Source organism: Battus philenor, unplaced genomic scaffold, assembly GCF_028537555.1.
Source record: "Battus philenor isolate CCGP_79_NKW_IND1 unplaced genomic scaffold, ilBatPhil1.0.hap1 SCAF_17, whole genome shotgun sequence".
NCBI lineage: Eukaryota > Metazoa > Arthropoda > Insecta > Lepidoptera > Papilionidae > Battus > Battus philenor.
Genome location: NW_027181679.1, coordinates 6,927,492 through 6,938,852, shown reverse-complemented (window position 1 = coordinate 6,938,852; position 11,361 = coordinate 6,927,492). Strand labels below are relative to the sequence as shown.

The 11,361-nt window shown below is 33.0% G+C and overlaps 1 protein-coding gene across 3 annotated transcripts in view; it reads left to right on the top strand.

The window, feature by feature from the left end:
• The first annotated feature begins 1,795 nt into the window (after window positions 1–1,795).
• Window positions 1,796–11,361, top strand: part of LOC137919876 (synaptosomal-associated protein 25-like) — a 30,417-nt gene continuing 20,851 nt past the window's right edge. For all 3 annotated transcript variants that reach the window (XM_068763093.1, XM_068763094.1, XM_068763095.1), the window contains exon 1: window positions 1,796–2,084. The gene's annotated coding sequence lies outside the window, so the exon portion shown is untranslated. The remainder of the gene's footprint in view (window positions 2,085–11,361) is intronic.

Sequence of the window (11,361 nt, the reverse complement as noted above, 5' to 3'; positions counted from 1 at the left end):
CCACTTGAGTTGCGATCGGAACTGGGAAATATGATCGTACTTACGTAAACCGAAAATAAATCTAATACATACATTTTGGAGACGCTCTAGTTTGTTTAGAAGCTTCTCAGTGGCATCCAGCACGCGTCAGCGTAGTCAAGAATGGGGAAAAGGAGAGTCTGTACGAGGGAGATCTTGGTTTTCAGAGGTAAAAAGTTCTGGAGGCATTTGAGCGAGTGAAGTGAAAAATGTAATTTTTTGCTGACCTCATTGACGTGTGGGAGCCAAGACAAATTGGAATCGATGATTACCCCTAGATTCTTTGCAGATTTGCTAAAAGGTATAATAACGCCATCGTAAAGCAATGGACGGATAGCAGTGACAGCGCCAAGACGCTTATACATATATGCGCTCCCAATAAGCAAAGCCTGTGACTTTTTCGAGTTTACTACTAGTCCGAATGACTTAGCCCAAGTAGAGATCCGCTCCAGATCGGCATTGATAAGAGCAATAGCATCATCAAGATCAGAGATTTTGAAATGCCGATAGATCTGCAAGTCGTCTGCATAAAGATGGAAGTTAGACAAAATTACAGTGGTGACTGTGTTTATAAAAACGGAAAACAGGAGTGGTGACAGTACACCACCCTGCGGCACACCCGCACCGAGATCGCACCAGTCTGAGGAGACATCATCAGAGTGGATCCGCTGAGAACGACCACGAACGTAAGACTCAAACCACGCCAAAGCAAGAGGAGAGACGTTAAGAGAGCGAAGAATAGCGAGAAGGACATCAAAGTCTACAGAATTGAAAGCGCTGCTAAAGTCATAATAATGTAATTGTTATCATAGTTAGTTTTAAAATTCATATATATAGATGTACTTTTTAAGAGTAACTTATTTTTTGTGTATATCTTTGTTTGATATTATATTTCCTACAAAATTGAGCCGCGTGGTCGTAGCAAACTAGTGCGCGCTAGAGGGAACTCAGCTTTTTATATTCTTAGCATCACCACTAATCACTGCCCATTTATATCAGTTTTTGATGCTTATGTATATGACTTTTTATTTATCATAACATATCATCGATTTTCAGATTATCTTGACTTTCATTTTTTTATTAAATAATTGATATTAGCTAATCAAGATAAACTCGTACATTCAGTAATTGACCTGCTGTTCGTAGTTGAGCTATATTTTAGCTGCAGTTCCCTAAATTCTATCTGTATATAGTCTATGTGCAAACACACAAGGAAGCTACAGATAATATATCGTACACGTCGCGAAAGCTACTGAATTACACAATTTTTATTACACAATTTCTTGATTTGGCTTTAATCTTTAAAGTTAATTTACTATTTATGGCTAGTTCTTTTTATCGTCCAGAACAAAATTATTAGAAACATTTCTTTCTGATTTTTAAGCTATGAATATTGCATTATCCAATTTAAGATTCAACATACATTCGGGAGTTGTGTTATGTGTCTCAAAAATTAATGATATGATATAATTTGGTATTTATTTTAGTATACAAGTTGTGTATCATTTCTTGGCCTAATGGGAATTATATGTACTCTCATGTTAAAAGTTCTGTTATTAAATGAAAATTAAAACAAAGTATAAATTTAATACAAGCTTAAATTTCAATTGAAGCAAAACTTTAAGCAACGCCATCTCTTGTCTAATAGTAATATTACTACGTATTAAAGACCGCGCGTAGTGCAATAATTTATCTTCCTCATCTCTAGATGGCGCTACTATTAAGCATAAATTAAATAAAAAGATTTCTGTTTATTATTTTATGAACGTTACTTATAAATGGGTAATGAAACTGGAATAATAAATATTACACTTTTAAAAAATTCGTTTATTAGTAAAAACTGAAATGAAACCCGCGCATGACAATCACAACAATAACTAATGCGCATAGTCACAACATTGCGCATTTAAAGTGCTAACCTTACAGAGTCGATCGAACGAGTGCTTGTCAGCGAGAAAGTCTTTCATTGCTTTCGTAGTTGTTCCGTATTTTGGTACTTAGTGGGAGTGCTAACGGCGAACTGCAGCTAACTATTGAACCCCTACGTGCTAGAAAAAAGATTTCAGGTAAGATTTTTAACTCATTAATAATGTTTAAGAAAGTATACATTAATTTACATTATTTTGCATTTCCGTTTTTAGTTTGGTATCTATTAAACCAATTAGAAATAATCTAAACTCTTAGTACACTTTGATAAGAATTCAGTTAAAATATTGCAAATGATGGCACCGCAAGATGATGTCATATGTGGCTTTTTTAATATAGCTAAGTACGTTAATTAGTTTTTCTTTATATATTTAATACAACTATATTTATGTTTCTGGAAAAGCTTATTTTTATATTTTTGTACACAAAAGCTAAAATATACAATAACAATTTTTTGGAGTAAATCATTGTCCATACATAAAATTATTATTTGGCAAAAACTTGTATGAAAAGTGATTTTTATTTGGCACCTTGTAGTACACCCTTTAAATGTTATTGTGAAAAGAAAATTTCTTTATATCCCACTACATCAGTGGATGTATTACTTTGAAGTTGTGTGTGATAAGTACTGTTATAATCTGTTATTTATAAAATGCTATGTTCAACCTTTTTTGTAAGCTTTTGCTGCAACAATATACTTTATAGCATCATAAAGATTATTAATAACCTAATTACTTTGTGAGCTTCCTTGTATAACTTTTTGAGAATTCAATGAATATATAAGACATGAAAATTGATAAAAACTAATGGTTTTTTGTGCTTTGTTGTCACTAAAACATATTTATTAAACTACTTACATAATGTAAATGTGATATTTAAAAAAAAAACCAATTCCAGTTAAAACTTTGAAAGTAGTATATTAATTCAAATTAAGAACAACAAAGGGATTCACATATTGAAACCACAAAGTTAATTAAAAAAAATCAGAACAGCAAAAGAATAATATATGAAGCAATATAATGTTTGAAAAGAATTTAACTTTATAGCAATAACATTTTTTTATCTTGTGTAATCCTAGCATCATTTATTTTTTAATAAATAATGTCTAGATTATTACATGTATAATTCTTACATGTGTTCTTTTAGAGAATTCTCAAATTTTTGAAGGTTATTGGAGATTGATTATAACTCTTATTAATGAGGCAATTTATCGCAATGCAATTCAAGGTAAATGAAAAGATGGATATTTGTTCAAAGCAAGTATAAGAAACTTGAATGAAGTTTCTTATATTATATACAGAAAAAATGCAAATCATTCATGTTATAATCCATTGTAAATTATCTTGTGATATTTAAACTACAAAATTTAGTTTATATTTAACATTCAATTCACCTGTCTTTAGTGTAGTATGACTGTAATGTAATATGGAGAACTACTAGTAACATATAAATTTAAGAAAATGACCTTAAAAAAATGAAATTGGGACTTGACCTTTATCACAACATTAAGTACATGCCTTCTGCCAAAAGTACATTGTTTAATAGAGTCACAAGTTGGATCAAGGCCATGCCAAAACTCCAAAACGGTCCAATATTATTACATATGGCATTGTATCTGAACCAAGGTTTTTTTAATCGGGCTATCATTTAAATTAATAGACATACATTTGCCTGTTGGAACTTAAATAGTAACTAATCTATGATATTTTACTATTCTTTTGGTGCTTGGTATATTAGGAAGATAACACCATGGCATCGCTTCACCACAAAAATTGCTTATCCATCAATTACTGATAAAGTAAAATTTAGTCCCACTTAATACGTTTGTTTTCAAAACTATGTAATATTAATGTCGATTGGTGTTGGGCGCATATAGCCTTTTAAACTTTTTTAGGTTCGGTGAACTTAGATGTCAGACTGTAAATTATAAAAAAACTACTATATATGTTCTAAAATTATGCCTCTTGTGTGTTTTAACACTACACAATATCTACTCGGTTGGTGGAGGGAGACGTAGAACTGCTCAACACCCGTTCGAGGAGTGTACAGCTTCAACCAAAACTCACCGTCATAGTGAAGATTGATCCCTCTATGTCGGCGACTTTCGTTAGGGCGTTGGTGCTGGTATAGCAAAAAGTAACATTCCAGAAAATGCTGCGAGGGGGAAATAAGAAAGAATATCCGTGTTCCTCATCCGCTGCCAAAATCCTTAATAAGTTTATATCAGGAACATCTTCAGCCCTCATAGAGGCCTTAGTGGTGGATTTGGGTGATCTGCCACACATGTTGTGAACCAGTGGTGGCACGCGAGCTTTCTGCTCGCCTCTTTATGATAATAAGAAGATAGTTCTAGCTCTACCCTAAAACGATAAGGCATTAGGCCTCCGCCATTGAAACTACGTTCGTTTTTGGAAGTGTTTTCGTAGTTTTGACAAACGGTGTCAGAAGGCCATGGGGTATAGGCAAGTCGGAGTTAGACATAACCCTTTTAATGTCTAAAAAATGGAGGCGCGAACCGAACGTACGAATGAAAGTCACAAGAAATGTAATTTTGACTAAATGTAAAAAGTCATATCGCATCTCCTAAGACCATGATGTTTTTGTAAATCGACGTTATTGCTTTGCACAATTTGAAAGTAGTTTAATTGATATTGTGCTCCTATTGTATTATTTCTGGCACACTAGCTATCAATACAATTAATTAAAAAATTAGGTGATTATTTTAATAAATTAGTAGAATTTCGTTCTTGTAAAAAATTAAAATAGCGTTCACATAACCTACAAGTTTTTATTAAAATTTAGAGAATTAAAAAAATTCATACTGTCGATATCAATTCAGATCTATGCTGACACACAAATTAACAATAATGCCGGCGCTGACGTTGGCGATATGCATGAATTCAATAACAAATACTTCTCGAGCTCTTCCCACGTTCGTTTCTCATCGAGTGTAACATCGTTGGAACTTTCAACGTATAGCAAGCCAGAACCTGATCGATAACTAGATAGCGTCGCTTCTTTCGCTAGATTATAATATGAATACTATGTTTCTGCACCACTGTATCGATCTCTTCTAAAAATATTACTATATTACAGACAATAACCACGCCATTGTGTTGTTTGTTCAGCTAAAAGTTCAGTAGACAACGACTTCCTGTACACCTTCATATTTATGCATACGTTCTTTATATCTTTTTCATAAGTAAATAGCGGACGGATAAGATCATATATTGAAGTTGATTAGTTAAAAGTGTAAAAGCTTTATACAGCTGCATCCATTCTAGAGTGATCACTTTATACTGATATAAAGTGATGATTCTGTTATATGTTTAATTAACTTGTATTTTTATTAAAATTCGACAGGGTAATTACTTCTGGCTGTACGACTGTCCAGGAAGAGATAGTTAACAATAATTAGCATTCCGAATTATGAAAACTTTATCTTGTTATATTATATATAGACATTACGTAATTATTTCTAAAAACGTTAATTTTTTGATAAGATTTATTATATATTAATTGATAGTAAATAAGCTAGATATTATCTTTTTTAAAGCTTTTACTCCTATAACCAATTACTCTGTAGACCTTTCATTATAGGCTTTATACCTTTTTCATCCTCTAAGACTATCTTACGTTAATTGAGGCTGTTGTGAGGCGTGTCCATATCTCTGTTCAATATACAGCTCATACATTCTGCGCAGGAACATTTGAGACTACTCAACACTATGCTTGTGAGTGATTGGCAATTATTTTCTTTGTACCATTAAATGGTGAAATGAGTTTCAGTGCCAATGATGCGTCAAAACATCTCAAGATGTTATATTTAGATAGATAAATGTGTTTTTATGCCAAATTACGATTAGCTTCTAACTTATTCTACGTTATAAAATTTCCGGCCATAAATTATGATAAATCATTTTTTTAACTACATCTTCAAAGCTTTTTATAGAGGATAGACGTCGGTCTACAAAGGGCGCAGAGAACCTTGTTAGGATCGTTGAAAGAGGCTAAATACAGGCCACTTCCAACTTTTCCTTTTTGAAATCTATGGGGTAGGACTATGCCTAGCATTAGATGTCTTGGAATGATGGTAGGACATCGCTATCAACATAGCTTACGAGAATCCTTTATAAATGTCATCTTCTGTCTTGATTTAGAACTACCACTAAGAACAAACATAAGAGCACGAAGATAAACAATCATTTTAAGGTCATCGAAAGACACTGGATGCAGGCCTTTCAATTTTAAATCTATTGTAGAAGCCTATATAAAGCAGTTGACGTCCTTCGGCTGAAATGACGAAGATGGCACTTTATTTTCAATGTTATAACACTCGCCTTGCTCCCAGGTCTTTCTGCCTAAACGAAATGAATACAATTACAGGAAATGTTTTTGTGGTCATCTGATGATTCAGATCGTGAGTATGCGTTAACGCATGATTCACAGATTATACACAGCCTCTTCGACTGCGTGTTAAAGTTAGCTAAGTAATAGCGTTGGATAATTTGTAATAGCCTTAAAATAGTTTAGTAGTAATCTAGGCTTCGTATATTATTACAATTTGCGTTATATCACTAATCGCGGCACAAATATTTATCATAATTAAGGCGTTTACGTCAAGGCCTGCACTCAGACCGTGCTAAATACTAGAATGTAGACTTGGTTTTAGTATGGTTTAAGTGCAGGCCTGGGGGTTCTATGAACAAATTAAAATTTTAAATTTTTTATGCAAGTTACGATGAATTACATCTCATATTGAAGTTAAGTTGAATCCATCACCTGTTCTGATGGAATGTCTCAGACCAGAGAAAAACAGGCGACAGAACATTTACAATGTTGCACATAAAAACTCTTTGACATGTTTTAAAATCTGGCAATGGAAGCTGAAACTTCCAAATGTCCAATTTTTTTTGCTATAAACATGCTATATAGGCGAATGAAAAGCTATATTAAAGCAACTTTTATGTTTTCCTCCCCAAGTAAAACGTCAATATAGAATCTAACCATAAACCAATTAATGTTGCCAGAGAACGATATAAGTAAAATAACGGAAGAGAAATTGTTGCAACGTAAGTTTATAATTAGTTATCTTTTATTTCTGGTTTATCATTTGCTGATTACCTGATCAAATGTAATACATTTTTTTGATCGAGTCCCTAAGGGTTTAACCACGCGTAATTGCGCTCATATTTCGAGTCTTATGGGTACGTTTTTTATATAAGAGATGGTTCTTCTCACATAAACCCCTATGAAACTATCTTCGTTTCAGACCATAGAAACCCACTGCAAGACACAGGCTTGCTCCAAAAGATATCTATGGTGGAATACACCATAATTGTCACACCTGGTATGCGGATTAGTAATCGCAGTATGGTATTGAATAAGTATTACATAAAGTATGTACATATAGTACGCAGAAGATGCTGCTACCCATCTTCGAGAAATTTATTAAAGTGCAGTGGCAATCTCAAATAATTAATGCATAAAGTATGAATTATATAAGATCGCAAGTCTCAGTTCTTCATACAACAGTGGTCTTGTATTGTATTAGTGGTATCGGATATTAATGTCGTTTCTGTCGACATATTTTACAGAATTGTAAATTTGTATACTAGATGCCAAAAGGTTGTTGATAACGAAGATGAATATATTGTTGATTAGAAATAAAACTTGTTAAAAATGTAGTTGTCTATAAAATAACACTTTTTGTCTAACCATGAACTCAAAATTATTACCACATCAAATTATAATCGAATTTGAATAAAATATATAGTATATATTTATTTATTTTTATTGAGCTCATCACTTCCTGTCTTAAGATAGATTCCAATTTGACGTTGATTTATGTAAAATGCTGTTTATAATACATGTAATAAAAGTTGTTAAATAATGGGTGCCAGGAGGTTTGACGATACAACTTAACACTTTAGCCTTCAACTTCGGGCCCAACAAGATTTTAAATAGAGTAAACAAGGTAAACAAAGCACGTTTCGGTAAAGGGATTGTAATAATTTATCCCTCATCAAGCGTCTCACTACAAATTTCTCTACTCCTTTATAAAGTTTTAATTAAGTTTTCTGTGTTATATAATCTGCAGTTTTTATGTATATCGTGGACTAATTTATAACGTTGAACAATTATTTTTGGTTAAGTTTTATTGTCGAATTATTTAAGTATATATTACCTGTGTCATAATTCCTGGGAAATCGAAACTAATTAGCGAAATCCAAAATAACGATCATAATTAATTAACCGACATCTTAAGTATTATTAAAAGTGCTGTCATATACGTGTGCCATTATATCTAACAATACACGTATTTTGCACTTTTGTTTAAATAATTTCATAATGTATAATTAAAAAAAAAACATTCTTTTGTGTGTTAAATGCGTATTCAATTGCGGCTTGGAAAAAATTTCAAACTCGAAAAATGACTCGTACACACACACCTTGGCCTCTCCTGATATATAATCATCATATGCAGTTATAGTAAATTTCCAAACATAGCAAACTGTTCCTCGGCAAGTAATTTTGTGCTCATGCAGTTTGGCTGAGGAATGAGTTGATTAAAAGATTTTTACAAAGTTTGTAGTTTTTGTAATATTTTTTGTAAATTACGTTTACTTTACCATTGTTTGAGGTTTGCCAAGTTCGGCACAGTTTAAATACTCGTGTTGTCTCACATTTCCTTGAGAAATCAGATAGTTCGTGTCAGGAACTTGAGCCGTGTTCATTACATTCAATGAAATAGTCCCTTATATGAGGGATGTCATTTGTAATTTATTTGTATGTAATATATATTGTTTTATTGTGCGACAAACAAAAATTTCAAGCTGTTACAATTAACAATTCGGTTAGAAGCATACGCCGCTGAGGGCAAATTAGTGATTATTAGTACCATAATTCAAATTTTTAAGTTCATGCCCGCTATTGACTCAGATTCGTGATCTGTGAACGTACCTTTGCTGTTTATGTACAACCAATGTGAATCACCAGTGATTACTTGCGACACAGAAACTTGTTTTCTTAATTTGGGTCTCATTAGCAAACTCAGCCGCCAACGAGTAATTTCTTCCTTGACGTCATATTAGTTTATCACGTACTCTAAGAAGTCCAGTCGGACACGTGTCTGATCCAGTTGTTCACGGGACACGGGGGATTCCTTGCGCACCTGTAAAGGTTCCAGCTCGAGGAGAGTCCATCGTACATCTATAATCCGGAGGTGGACCATACTGTGGTGACAGACATCGCTACCGGCTGTCCTGTGTTTAAAGGCGTTTACTCTGATTCCGAGGTGGAGATGGGGAAAGGAGTTGAAGAAGGCAGCATCGCCTCCTTCATATCGCCCTTCATTCCTAGAATTCTCGAAAACCCTCCCACAAGGTGAACAGATGACCTTGTGAGGTTATGGTCATCTGAATTTGTTTGATGCCGTACGCTCCCAACCGGTAATGTGGAAATCTATGGGGAAGGCTTATGTTCAGCAGTAGATGTCCTGTGGCAGAAATGCTGATGATATACAAACTAAGTTACAACGACTAAAAAGTTCTCATAAATTGTACAGCGAAGCAATTTGTGATTATTAGAACTAAGAGATTCCATTATGTAATCTACCTCATTAAAATTCCTTTTTGTTATAGAATTTCAACAGTCATTTATAACGATCTTGAAAATTTTGCTTTCGTAATATTTTTATGAGCTTTTCACTCAAAGATTTCACAGAAATATTTCTTTCAGTCCTTATTAAATTATAGATGACGGAAAGCAATTGAAACAAAAGGTTTATTTGCAAAGCTTGGTCAACGGTCGGGGGAAATTGATTTGGAGTTTTGATAAACATTCTTTACCGTTTCAGCCGTAGGAATTCCACCGTTGGACACGCTTTTCCGATGTTTTCAAAAAGACTGATCGGAAGCGGCCAGCATCTCATATTTATGTATTAGTTTTCAGAACGCACGCAAAGAGCAAAACATAAGATATATTCATAAGTTTTATATCATCATCATGGCAGCCTCCTGGCAGTCTCCTAAATATCTCCACAATGACCCGTCTTACTTACATACAAAACTATTGCAACGAATTTATACTTTTCTAGAGTGGTGAATGAACTCTTTGATTTTGTTAACTGATGCGTGAATAAACGATACGAAGACAGTGATTTTATAATTATATTAATTTATATAAGGACATCCACCCATGAGGTGGACATTGTTGTGGTAATCGGAATACTTCGACTAAAGTCCGCTTCCAACTGGTCCTTTTGTAAATCTATGGGGAAACCTACGTCCAGTAGTGTACGTCGTACGGCTGAAATTATAATGATGATGACTATATTTATATAACATAAATTATATGAGCTAGCAGTATCTGACATTATTTAATGTAAATATAAGTACGTATAATATCATAATTGATATTTTAAATAAAACCAATTGTGGCTCGGTCTACTTTAACTACAAATTAGGAGTAGCAAGCTTTTTAAAGCTCAAAAATGAAACAAAAATGTGCACTTCGCTTTTATGAGAGCACTTAAGTTTGAAATGAAAGCTATTTCCCATTCTTTCTCTTTGTACATCGTGAAAAGTTAATTCTTAAGCAAATTTTCTGCAGTGTGTGTTTTTCAGTTCAAAAGTTATAACTTTTCAGAACAAATGTATTAAATATATTAAAACGACCTTCAAATTCATTTTAGGAATAAATAAAATCTGTTTTGAGTCATAATTTTTTATTAAAGTCGATAAATACATTTTATCGATTTAAATACTTGTTTGAGATTTAAAAGAAACTTTTATGAATAAATCACAATATTTTTGTAACAAAATAACAAGAAAGTTATTCATTATTTTAATAACAAAAAAAGAAAAAAAAATAACGAGCTTTTTGCTATTTTATTCTCAGGAAACAGCAAATACGTGATCAATGCATTGATTAATAAATGGAATAAAAATCACCTAAACTGCTTTTATACAACAGAATAATAATGATCTCTTTCGTTTAGCCAAGTGACGTTCAAATCCTAAATGTCTTTATTTAATACTTTGTCATACTTTTGACGGTTGTATTATATTGATGATAAATCCCTCTTACGACAAGCCGTCTGTATGGTAAGAGTCTTAACGCAGACTCAGACGGTCGGATATATAGAGAAATTACGGATGAAGTAAGACATTATATCTTATGTGTAAAGATCTTTTATTATATAAATCGATAATACCCAGATATAGACTATTAATTTTCTGGGGTTAGACACAAAGTTTCTGGGATCAGATAACCTCATCATCCTTTTTAGGCTTAACGTTGTATTATGGAACACCTACATATTTAACCACATAAAACTGAAATAGTTTCTAGCCATACCGCGAACCAGCCTACTAAGTGCACTTCGACTGTCGTCAGCAAATAAACGAGGTCAAC